Raw genomic sequence first — 13,040 nt, forward strand, 5'->3', positions numbered from 1 at the left:
GGTTGGCCCAATAAAAAATACCTTGTCTCTCTCATATCCTGGGACTGACTCAGCTACAGCAACACTGCATACAGGATATTGTCAGTCTGTCACAAAGTGCATCTAAACTGCAATTAAGGAATTGTTGACATGTAAACTAAAACAAAATGGCTCATTGATACATTTCATATTTCCCAATAGTATCTTACATTTCAAATATTCATGTTAGATGGAATCATGCTCCTGTTTTAATAAGACAAGTTTTATTGGAAAATACAGTAAATCCCTTTTACAAATACTTACTAGTTATTGTTATTCTGCTTGAAATTGAACAGCTATTTCTGAAAATACTTCTTTATAAGTTTCTTCAATGAAGGGGAGATAAGTTATTTGAATTAGGATTTACCTATGCGGTTTACATTTACATTCACATTTGCCACATTGTATTGATGTAAATCATGAGTTTCAGGTAGTTCACTGAAGGTAGAATGCTAGAGGCTCCTTTACCACTTCATTCTCTCGAGTCTCATTTTTCCATCAGAAACTTTGTTTTGCAACGGATTAATTTATAGACCTCTTCCTCTGATTGAGAAGGCAGATGAGTGGCAGTCTCCTCCAAAGCCAAGCCCACAGCTGACTGAGTTCGGAACAGTTGCCTATGTATCAATCAACCATCTTCCCCTAGAAATCTGTGTGGTTCACCAGTCTAAAGCACAAGTAGACGTGGAAGCAAGAGATACGTTTTTTAGAGTTGAGTAAATATTTTGTAACTATTTGATTAGATTTGTCTCTTTTTCAGCCTGTGGAATTACTAGGTACAGATAATTATTTCTTGACATTTTATATATTTATGTATGTTGTTTGAACTTTTTCTTTTGCAGTTCATTTTTAAACCTCTGTATTGATTGTGAATAGTTTATTGAGAGTATTCACTGTTTGAACTGTGCCAATTATTTGTGCTAGGTTAGATGTGTGATATGGTATTGTTCCCATCAATCAACTAAATGAGCACACAAGCCTCTCTGATACTAATATTTTTGCATACAAATGTAAAATACACTTTTTGCTAATATTTGTGCCAGACTCTCACAATTGCTGGAATGTTTGCAGAGAACACAAAGAGGGAAAACTTGACTGAAGTGAATTTAAAAAACTTTGAACCAATTCTTTGCACTGCTCACCTAGCCCTCTTATTCTCTGAGCCCAAGCCACTTACACTGCAGTACACAGAACTAGTGTCAAATTATTGGAGTGGCCAATTATGTGGGCTGGAATGCCTCAGTAAAAATCTTGCTCCAGACATTACATGGACATACCCATAGGACCACATCTCAGTCTGGTCTGACATGGCTTGGGTATTAAACTCCCATCCTGGAGTTAATAATAAAAATTATGAGAGCTCTCAAGCACAACAGCATGAATAGTGCTGCTATCATTAAAAGGAAACTGTGCTTGCTGCATTTAACACTCTTGTATTATTTCCACATTTTCAGTGCAAATTGAAAGAGCTAGAAAAAAATCTGCCATTGCAGATTAGAGTTTATCATCTTGCTTGCTTCACTTTGAACTCAGCTGAAATTGGACGTAACTTATCACCTGGTATGTTCATTTACTCTAGAAACTAAGTTAGGTAATGTCTGAGTAAATTAATGGACATTCTGACTTTGAATTCTGGGTCAGTCCAGGATTTAGAATTTAATTGTAAAATTCAGCTTGGATCTTGATTTTCATCCCACATCTCACAAACTTGGAAGGTCAGATGGTTTATCTTTGTGGTTTAAACCCATCTCTGTTCAAAGCCTACTCAGTTTTTCCCAAAACTTGTTGAGATTGTTTCTATGAACTATGGAATAGTGTTTTATATAAGCAATTGCTTTCTCTAGCATGTCTGTAGTTTAAAAAGCCATATAGTACCATCAAAAATACAGCGTTGGTCAGCAGTTAAAAATGTTAGTTACTTAGTCACTTTTTAAAAGTGTAAATGAAATTACAGAATTACTAACTAATGCATTAGATTTGTGATAGATTATGCCAACATATAGTTGTTAATATTGTTAATTGAAGATAGTGCTGTCTGCTGATAGGGGACTCCTTTTATCAATTATATCTGTGTGTCACTCACTCATTCATACCAAAAAACAAAGAATATCTGAATCCTAATTCCATGACATTGCAATCTGCATAGCAAAACGAACAAACAAAACAAAAAATTAGACAACATCAGTTGGTGACATGCTTACTATTAAATCTGTAACGTTTTTTATGGTTGGAATGCTATTGAGAAGTCTTGAAAAATAGGATAAGGTATAAGTGGTGGGAATAATGTTCCCACTATATTTGTATGGATCTTGCCAATCCACTCTGTAAGGGTAGGAGGAGAAAGAAGGAACACCTCAATTACCTCTGTTGCATTCTTCTCCCCTGGACTCTCCACTGCACACATCCTCCACTGGGATGTACCAGGAAGAGGGACAGGAACAGGAGGAGCGATCCTGATGGTGGATGATGTTCAGAGGGAACTCTTCAGAAGACTAAGTTTCTGTGGCCACTTAATAAAAGTCCTGAGGCCGTCTATGGCAGAGACCTGTATACATGGTCTCCATGCATATGCTTCTGGCGTCAAGTGGATCCCCTAAGATCCTGGGGTTTGAGCTGAACCAGGGGGAATGGGTGGGCTACCCATGTCCCATCCTGCGGCAGAATTTGGAGAAAACTGTGTGTGGGAGTTTCAGCTCCCGTTTGTCTTTTTTTAGGGTAGGAGGGCACAATCTAACCCAGAGTTCTTACAAAGACTTACAACTAAATATAACATTGGTGGTTTATGGAGGTAGCAGTGAATGTTTGTATGATGACACTTTCATTTGGGGTATTACTGCTGTAGCTATTGAAATGTTGTAAGCTTTCAGTTTGTTGTTGAATGAATCTATAAAGTATCATCAGACTCTCTTGGGTACTATCTTGTTAACTTGTGTGTCTAGACAGTATTTTTTAAAGGTTGCCTTCTGTTAGGCTTCCTGATGATTAATAAATATTAAAAGTGCAAAAAAAATTGAGGGGAAAAAAAAGTAATCATCAATATGACTTGAAGTGGCAGGATGTTAAAAAAAATATAATTTAGAAAATTCTTTTCTACTCAGTCTGAAGCACCGTTGTTTTAACAGGCCAATTTAGTTTTCTGGCCTGTCAGCTTAGAAAGAATGTTTGACCTTCCACTGACATATTTTAACCACTGGGTTGGTGGTAGCGACTGAAAATGTATTACCATCTCATGGGTATCCAGTGCCCTACATGGAATGAACTGATGCTCTCCATTGTTAACAGTAGACAAGTGTCTCCAACAAAAATGTCATTCTTTGCAGCATGAGCAGAGAGGTCAAGTGACCCCTCTGGCTACATATTGGAACTCCAGGTTTGGTTTGAGACATATTCATGGTGTGTTACTGGAAAGCTCTCAGCAATGCTGCCTCTGATGTACATATTCAGTACATAAATAGGAGACTTCATTCTTCAGAACTGTCAATTCAACACATGCCCACCATCAAATGTTACAGTGTAGCAGCATTTGTAAAGTGTTGCTTTGTTTGCACATACGTTTGCCACAAAACAGTAATATTTATGTTAATAGTCAAAAATAATCTTCAGCATACTCATATACACACTTTGGTTTTCTTCAGAGATATACAATGGGGGGAAATGGGTTTTCATGTGTGCAGTTTCAAAATCGGCATATTTAAGAAATACATTTACATTACTAATGCACACTTGGCACTTTCCCTCTCCTTCCTTGGTACCTTTTTTTGCCATTTTGTCTCCTATTTGGCCAAGCTAAAAGGTTTTGCTTTGACCCTTTCCAATTAGCTGATAATCTCTTGGGAGAGTAGGAAAGAGAAATGTCCCTTTACGTCCTTTTGGTTTTGATGTAGGATGACTGCTTCATTGTCACGGATATTCCTGTTTTTTAAATTGATTGAGGAATCAGAAAACAGTTGTGATAATAGTGCCCTTTGCTTTATTTTTAAATGTGACATAGCCCTTCAGAAAATTTAAGCCCCAGAAGAATAAGTCAAATTAACATACAGATCCCTACCTCTCTGTGGCCCATTGATTTTTTTTTTCTCTAGATGAGTAATCAAAATATTACCCATCTTCTTCTGGCTATATTCCCAGTATGGAGAAAGACAAGTATAACTCTTTCCTAGAAAGTTTAATGTGCTTAGAAACTCCAAAGCAAACACATTTAAACTAAAAGAAAAGGAGTACTTGTGGCACCTTAGAGACTAACAAATTTATTAGAGCATAAGCTTTCGTGAGCTACAGCTCACTTCATCGGATGCATTTGGTGGAAAAAACAGAGGAGAGATTTATATACACACACACAGAGAACATGAAACAATGGGTTTATCATACACACTGTAAGGAGAGTGATCACTTAAGATAAGCCATCACCAACAGCAGGGGGGGGAAAGGAGGAAAACCTTTCATGGTGACAAGCAGGTAGGCTAATTCCAGCAGTTAACAAGAATATCAGAGGAACAGTGGGGGGTGGGGTGGGAGGGAGAAATACCATGGGGAAATAGTTTTACTTTGTGTAATGACTCATCCATTCCCAGTCTCTATTCAAGCCTAAGTTAATTGTATCCAGTTTGCAAATTAATTCCAATTCAGCAGTCTCTCGTTGGAGTCTGTTTTTGAAGCTTTTTTGTTGAAGTATAGCCACTCTTAGGTCTGTGATCGAGTGACCAGAGAGATTGAAGTGTTCTCCAACTGGTTTTTGAATGTTATAATTCTTGACGTCTGATTTGTGTCCATTCATTCTTTTACGTAGAGACTGTCCAGTTTGGCCAATGTACATGGCAGAGGGGCATTGCTGGCACATGATGGCATATATCACATTGGTAGATGCGCAGGTGAACGAGCCTCTGATAGTGTGGCTGATGTGATTAGGCCCTATGATGGTATCCCCTGAATAGATATGTGGACAGAGTTGGCAACGGGCTTTGTTGCAAGGATAGGTTCCTGGGTTAGTGGTTCTGTTGTGTGGTGTGTGGTTGCTGGTGAGTATTTGCTTCAGATTGGGGGGCTGTCTGTAAGCAAGGACTGGTCTGTCTCCCAAGATCTGAGAGAGCGATGGCTCGTCCTTCAGGATAGGTTGTAGATCCTTGATGATGCGTTGGAGAGGTTTTAGTTGGGGGCTGAAGGTGATGGCTAGTGGCGTTCTGTTGTTTTCTTTGTTGGGCCTGTCCTGTAGTAGGTGACTTCTGGGTACTCTTCTGGCTCTGTCAATCTGTTTCTTCACTTCAGCGGGTGGGTATTGTAGTTGTAGGAATGCATGATAGAGATCTTGTAGGTGTTTGTCTCTGTCTGAGGGGTTGGAGCAAATGCGGTTATATCGTAGCGCTTGGCTGTAGACAATGGATCGAGTGGTATGATCTGGATGAAAGCTAGAGGCATGTAGGTAGGAATAGGGATACAATTGGATACAATTAACTACTCTGAAACATTTAAACTAGAATCCATAATTGAGATTTCTCCCACAATGAAATGTGGGAGCTGACATACAGTTCCTAATAACATTTTCTTTCAATTGATATAGCTATGCTTTTATACCTCATTACCTCAAAATAACAGCATGAAACATCAATTTAAACATCAGTTAGACTTCTGCTTAATTCGAGACTAATTCTAATTCCATCCATCTACAATCACTCTTTTGCTTAGCTTAATGTAGAAATGCATAATGGCATCCTTGGTAACTCATCAAATGTCTTATTTGCCATTGGAAATTTATAGAAAAGTACTGAAAAACAGAAATGATTATTCTAAACCTTTAGGTTACCACTTCTGTTCACAGCTTCTAGAATGGTTGTATATGCTAGCTACATGAGAATTTTATCTGTAAAGCTGTGCACATGAATTTTTACAGGTCAGGTATTTTCTCCTAATCTAGATGAAGATCCAAGAGAACAATGAGACCTACATTTTCAATAATTCCATGTCTTGAAATTTAGGCAGCTACTTGGGGAGGGAAATCAGCAGTTTTATTATTTACTTATTTATTATTATTCATCCACTTCATGGGTGATCTTATTGATGCAGATGCAGCTGTTGTCGGTTTCCTGTTGGTAATCGCAGTTTTGACAAGCATAGAGCAGGATTCTGTTTTCCTTGTCTTGCTTGGGATACAGCAGGTTGTTGCACTCCTAAGCTGGTGCAGTGATCTAGGAACTTTTACTTCTGCTGATGCAGTGAAGGAAGCATCTTGTGTTACTTTATGGTGATCTGCTCTGGCTGACAGCAGAACTGACAAGCTCCAAAGGTAGCCACGGTCAGCCCCACCTGTGGCAGAATTTAGTTCTTGGTATTAGTTTTAATAGGCTAAACAATCTCGTTAAGTCTAAGTAATATGCCCTTAATCATTATTTTATAAAATGATGTCATACAAAGCTACTATTGGTGTCAAAATTTGTTATGCTCTAAGTCACTGGCTGTCGACTTTTTTGGACTCAGGACCCATTTGTAAATGTTTGTGGCCTGTTACAATCCAGTAAATAGTCTGGGGGGACAGGCTCTGGGGCAGAGCATAATTAGGCATTTTAGTGCCTGGGGCGAGCAAGCATATTAGCTCCCCCTACCAGGGGCAGCATGCAGGGTCATGTGTCCCCCTCCAGACGTTTTGTCTCCCTCCTTCCCCCCCCCGATGGGCTGGGTGGCCTGCTGAGGTGAGTCAGGGGATGAAGATGAAGCTCCCTCCCAGACCCAGCCCTGCCATGTGGGGCTGCCTCGACCAAGCCCTGCCACGTGGGACTAGCCCAACTTAGCTCCAGTTAGTCCTGCTGCCCGGCTGTGCGGAGCTGGCCCAAGCCACCTGATATTGTCGGCCCTTGTCGCCCCGCGGCTTTGTGCCCTGGGCAGCTGCCCTGCTCACCCCGCCCTGGTTATGGCCCTACACTGGGATGGTTACAGTTGGATCCTGCCCCTGGGGGAGTTGGGTCTTTCCCAGCACTCACCCCACTTGCCCTATTGCAGATCATGTGCTGTGGGGATGGCTGGGCTTGGCTCTCACTCTGGGCATTGCAACCTCTGGGAATGCAGCACTGTTCAGATTTTGCCCTATCCTCTTGACTGGACCAAATTTGTGTGAGTGGTGTTGTGACCTGGCTCATGGGGTTGCAGTGCCACTCACTCATATTTTGCTTACTTGAACTCCCATCGTCATGATGGTTGGGCCAAACCTGAGTGGCTCTGGGACCCCAGAGGTTGCAGTGCCTGGAGCAGGGAGGCGAGCCCAGCCTGCCCCATGGGACAGAAGCCACAGGATCTGCCGTGCAACCATTTGAAACATTCTGGTGACCCAATTTTGGGTCCTGACCCAGGGGTTAGGAAACCCTGTTCTAAGTCATATATTTTGCTTCTTTGAGGGGAAAAATGTCTGGTAAAAATGAATTAAATGAAAGTTTCTTATGGAAGAAAAGTGGATATGCATTTCCAGATTTCAGAGTTTCCCAAGACAATCGATAGGACACTTTTTCTGTTAAAATATGTCATCTTACTTAAGCATCTTCTTGATGTGCATTCATAGATAGATACTAAGGTCAGAAGGGACCATTCTGATCATCTAGTCCGACCTCCTGCACAGCGCAGGCCACAGAATCTCACCCACCCACTCCTATGAAAAACCTCACCCATGTCTGAGCTGTTGAAGTCCTTAAATCATGGTTCAAAGACTTCAAGGAGTAGAGAAGCCTCTCTCAAGTCAACCATGCCCCATGCTACAGAGGAAGGCGAAAAACCTCCAGGGCCTCTCCAATCTGCCCTGGAGGAAAATTCCTTCCCGACCCCAAATATGGCAATCAGCTAAACCCTGAGCATATGGGCAAGATTCACCAGCCAGATACCCAGGAAAGAATTTTCTACAGTAACTCAGATCCCAATTTTGCATTGTTTTGATACAAAAGACAAAAATATAAAGCTATAAGTATTTTTCTGGGTCTTTAACATAACTGAGTGAAGATAGGAACAGAAAAAAAACCCTCTAAATGGATAATAGTCATACTGTTTTGCTGCCCTGTCAAATTAAAGATGATTTATATAACTAAATGACTGGAGTGTAGTTTTACTGTTCTGTAAGTCAGCCTTTGCTTAATTATACCAAGACTGGAAAGTCCATTAATAAAATCTGATTCTAATGTAAATAATGTATTGATTTTGATTAATGTTTTACATGGTTTGTTTTTTGTAGCGTTAATTCATAATTTCATGCATTTAGCCAGTGTACTTTAACATTTAAATTATTTAATAGGGTGCTCCCAGCTTTTAAATATATTTTTATAACCCCCATTCTACTTATCTCTGAAGTTGTTCTAACTATATTAAGGATATTAAGTTATTCTGTACATTATATCCAATTATATATACCAATTTGGCCCTACCAAATTCATGGTTCATTTTGGTTAATTTCACTGTCATAGGATTTTAAAAATTGTAAATTTCATGATTTCTGCTATTTAAATCTGAAATTTCAAGGTGGTGTAATTGTCGGGGTCCTGACCCAAAAAAGGAGTTGTCGGGGGGTCGCAATGTTATTGTAGGGGGGTTTGTGGTACTGCTACCCTAACTTCTGCACTGCTGCTGGCGGTACCACCGCATTCAGAGCTGAGCAGCTGGAGAGCAGCAACTGTTGGCTGGGAGCCCAGCTCTGAAGGCACAGCCACCGCCAGCAGCAGCACAGAAGTAAGGATGGTCTTTATGGTATTGCCACCCTTACTTCTGTGCTGCTGCCTGCACAACTCGTACCTTAGTCAGTAGCCGCCACTCTCCAGCTCTGAAGGCAGCAGCATTGTATGGTATTGCCACCCTTAACTTCTGCACTGCTGAAGACAGGGTGTTGCCTTCAAAGCTGGGCGCCCAGCCAACAGCCTCTACTCTCTGGCTGCCGAGCTCTGAAGGCAGTGCAGAAGTAAGGGTGACAATACTGTCACCTCCCCCTTAAAATAACCTTGTAACCCCCCCTGCAACTCCCTTTTGGATCAGGACTCCCAGTTGGAGAAACACTGGTCTCCCAAATCTGTATAGTATAGGGTAAAAGCACACAAAAGACCAGATGTCACTGGGGAAGATCAGATTTCATGGTCCATGATGCATTTTTCATGGCTGTGAATTTGGTAGGGCCCTAATTATATATCAATAGAACCATTAACATACTTAGAGCATTACAAGAAATACAAGTAAAACATGCTTTTTCAAACTCATTTAACTATTAATTAAAGGCTTTGAATTATCTGGACTCATTTGAAAGGGGATGCAAAGTACTAGGATAGAAGATAATAAAAAAGAATAGTGCATTTGAGAGGTTTGTAAAGAGTTCAGGTCCAATTTTAATTTATGTAGATAATAGAATGTCATAAGCAACTGCAGACTGAATGCTGTTGTACAGCATATTTAACAATTCAGAAGCCAAGTGCATTTTCATAAGATTCTTTCCATGTTCTTTTGAAAGTGAATGTCTACCCTCTATGGCAAGTCTATTAAAAAAATTATTATGCTCTTAGTTTCTGACAGCAGAAAAAAAACATGCCTTTTAATTCACAGGGGAGATAATTTGGAATGAAAAATCTCAGTAAAAGGAAAACATTGTTTTCATCTGGGTTAAGATTTTTCTTTTAAAAATTGTAAACCACTTGAAAAAAATGTTCATATTGTGTTGTATTATCTGAGTTTTCTTGCACACTTCTTATTCTTTGCATAAAATACAATATCTATACAAATGACATAGAAATATAGTGGACCCTCTACCTACTTTCATCTGTCAAACGTATCTGCTGTGTCCTAGCAGCAGCCCTTTCTCACCGGGCATTAACTATGGTTCTGTTGACTTTAGTGAAATCTCATTTAAACACTGTGGTATAAGAGAATGGTCCAGCAGTAGCCAAAGGATTCTTCTTTGAGTAGTGTCCCTATGGGTGCTCCACTGCAGGTGCATTTGCGCCCTTGCACTGCTGATTGGAGAACTTTGGTAGCAGTGTCTGTTCGGCCCACACATGCGCTGTCCCCTCCTCGTGGACTTCCATGAGGCTAACCAGCATGGGCAGGCAGACCCCCGTCAGTTCCTTCTCAACCACCCTTGGCTAGAGATGGAGTTATTAGCAGTCTGTTCATCGGATCGTTCTCTCTTTCTTAGCACGTCAGTAGTTAGTTAATCCTTTTCTCTTAGGGCTAGTCTACACTGGCAATGCTAAAGCGCTGCTTCGGCCGTGCTTTAATGTGTCTTGTGTGGTCGTGGGGCAGTGCTGGGAGCGCTCTCCCTGCTCTCTAAAAGAACCACCCCAATGAGGGGGATAGCTCACAGCGTTGGGAGCATGGTTCCCAGCGCTAGGGCACTGTTTACACTGGCACTTTACAATGCTGCAACTTGCTGCGCTTGGGGGGTGGTTTTTCACACCCCTGAGTGAGAAAGTTGCACCACTGTTAATTGCCAGTGTAGACAAGCCCTTAGTTGTACAGCTTTCTTTATTTTCTTTCCCCACACACACACACACACACACACACACACACACACACACACACAACTTTTTATTTTTCCCATTGCCTGGGATTGTCCCAGCATGGTGTATGTCTGGTTCACCGGACTTTAAAAAGTGCCTCTCATGCAAGGAGGCCATCCCTGTAGTGGATAAACATTCCCGCTGTATCCACTGCCTCCGGGAAAGCCGCATTCCCCATAAGTGTGGTCTCTGCCAACAATTCAAGCCCAGATCTTGGAAGGATAGGGAACTGAGACAAAAACTCCTCTTCAGCCTTCCCTGGACCTGCACCAGGAGTCATCCAGATAGCACAAATCTTTCCCACAACCCTCAACATCTAAGGACCTGGGTTTAAAAAAAAAACAGCTGCAGACCCCTCACATGAGGCTTCAAAACACAGAGCTGTGATTCCCCAGAGTGAACCCTGAGCTAGCCGAAAAAGATCACTAACACATTCAGTATCATCGGTACTGTCAGTACCGAGACAGTCCAAAGAGTACTCGGAGCTCATGAGGGTCTGAAGCATCACATGCCATTAATGCACCTAAAGACCTGATGGTCAAAGGCACAGAAGCAACATTAATGACTAATAAAAGCAAGGACAGAGATTATACCACCTCTAAAAAGATGCTGCCGATACAAGCAGTTCCATCTGCACTGTCAAAAGCGAGCCATCCAGCCTCAGAGTGCTTGGGATGGCCAAGATCCCTGATCCCTTCCATGCCACTGGCCCATAAACAACCACCATCAGTACTGGTTAGGTTGGCACTGTAGGAATTCAGACACTCTAGACATCTCACGGTATCTGACAAACCAAAGTCTCTCTTTCTCGGTATTGGGGATCCAGTACTGAGTTTACTTCGGACATGTGAATCTTCACTAGCACCATGTCATGCATCTCCATTCTCCAGTGGTGAATCAGGTAGCGAGCAGGAGGAAGTCATTTCTCACCACTTCTTCCACGCTCCTTACAATGTCCGCTATCAACCTGGGCCCCCTCAGTCATACCTTCCGCCTGTTCCTCAACCACTGTGGTATGGCCAACTATGGGTGCCACCCTTAGGACTTCTTCCACTGCCCAAGTGACCCTACTAGGATCCCTGGGCAGCATACAGACTCCATGCCTCCCAAGCATCCAGCGTGACCCACCATGAGTCCTTGAGGCACTCTCCCTCACCCACAGCATCCAGAGCCTCTGAACCTCCAGAGGAGATCATGTAGAAACAGGAGGGCAGATTCGAGGAGGAAGTTACACCACAGACCAATATCTCTTCCTCCTCCCTAGAGGAGACAGTGATGCCCCCTTCGCCATCCCTAGCCGATGACTTCAGGCTATTTCAAGATCTAGCTAAAAAAGTGGCAAACCTGCTGTGGGTACCCCTTGAGGAATTAAAACACACACATCGTAACCTTTTGGACATCTTGCACTCGTCTTCCTCCAGAATAGCCCTCCCCAACGAGGCCCTTCTGGACCCAGCCAAGCTTGTATGAAAACCCGGCATTAGTCACACCTAGCTGCAAATGAGCGGATAAGAAATATTACATCCCAGTTAAGGATACAGCAGTGGCCAACAGCAAGTGAGGTCCACCTCCTATGATAAGGATTGGAAATGCCTCAATCTATTCAGGACAATCTATTCCTCTGCCACTCTGCAATTCAGAGATGCAAACTATTAAGCTCTGCCAACAAAATATGACTACATCAATTACACCAAGCTTAATACTTTTATTGATCTGCTCCCAGAGTTGCACTGTGAACAGTTTTGAGCTATTGTTAGTGAGGGACAGCTGGTGGCCAAGACAGCACTCCAGTCATCGCTTAATCCAGCCAACACAGCAGCCCAGTCCATCTCTACAGTGGTGCTTAAGTGGCGAATGTTCTGGTTGCACCTCTGGCTTCCCTAAGGAATTGCAGACTACAGTAGAGAACCTTCCCTGCTAAGGCACCAAATTGTTCACCATGAAGACTGACTAGTCTCTCCATATGCTTAAAGACTCCAGGGCCACTCTCTCATCGTTAGGGATTTATATACCTAGAGAAAAAGAGATTATTTAGTCCACAACCTCAACATAAATCCCACACTCCGCATTTTCCAAATCACTGCTATTATGAGCCTCTCAGGAAAAAATCCAGATTTTCCAAACGGAAGCCATCAGGCCTCCAGTCTTCCTTGTCACAACCATCAAAACATGAGTTTTGACATCTTGGTCGGCGTGCTGACATACCCCTGCCCCCAACACCAACTGCAGCTGACCAACCCGTCACGCCCATTTGGGTACCACCTTGCTTTGTGCCCCAACAACTGGGAATGAATAACATCTGACTGATGGGTTCTGGAAATCATCCACATTGGCTACTCTATCCATTTCAACTCCCTCCACCCCAACACCATTACCCTTCCCTCTTCTGGAACTCTGCTCACGACAGTTTATTATGACAAGAAGTAGATCACCACCTCCGTCCAGGAGCCATAGAAACTGTACAACAACATCTGTGAGGTTTCTACTCTTGTCACAGGCACCGGCTTCCAATCTTCCCTG

At 42.2% G+C, this 13,040-nt stretch overlaps 1 protein-coding gene across 1 annotated transcript in view; it reads left to right on the forward strand.

Annotated features, from left to right (window-relative positions):
- KCNQ5 (potassium voltage-gated channel subfamily Q member 5) overlaps positions 1–13,040 on the forward strand; it is a 513,662-nt gene that overhangs the window by 123,915 nt on the left and 376,707 nt on the right. The window lies entirely within an intron of this gene.

This window comes from Dermochelys coriacea, chromosome 3 (assembly GCF_009764565.3).
Source record: "Dermochelys coriacea isolate rDerCor1 chromosome 3, rDerCor1.pri.v4, whole genome shotgun sequence".
In the NCBI taxonomy this organism is placed as follows: Eukaryota; Metazoa; Chordata; order Testudines; family Dermochelyidae; genus Dermochelys; species Dermochelys coriacea.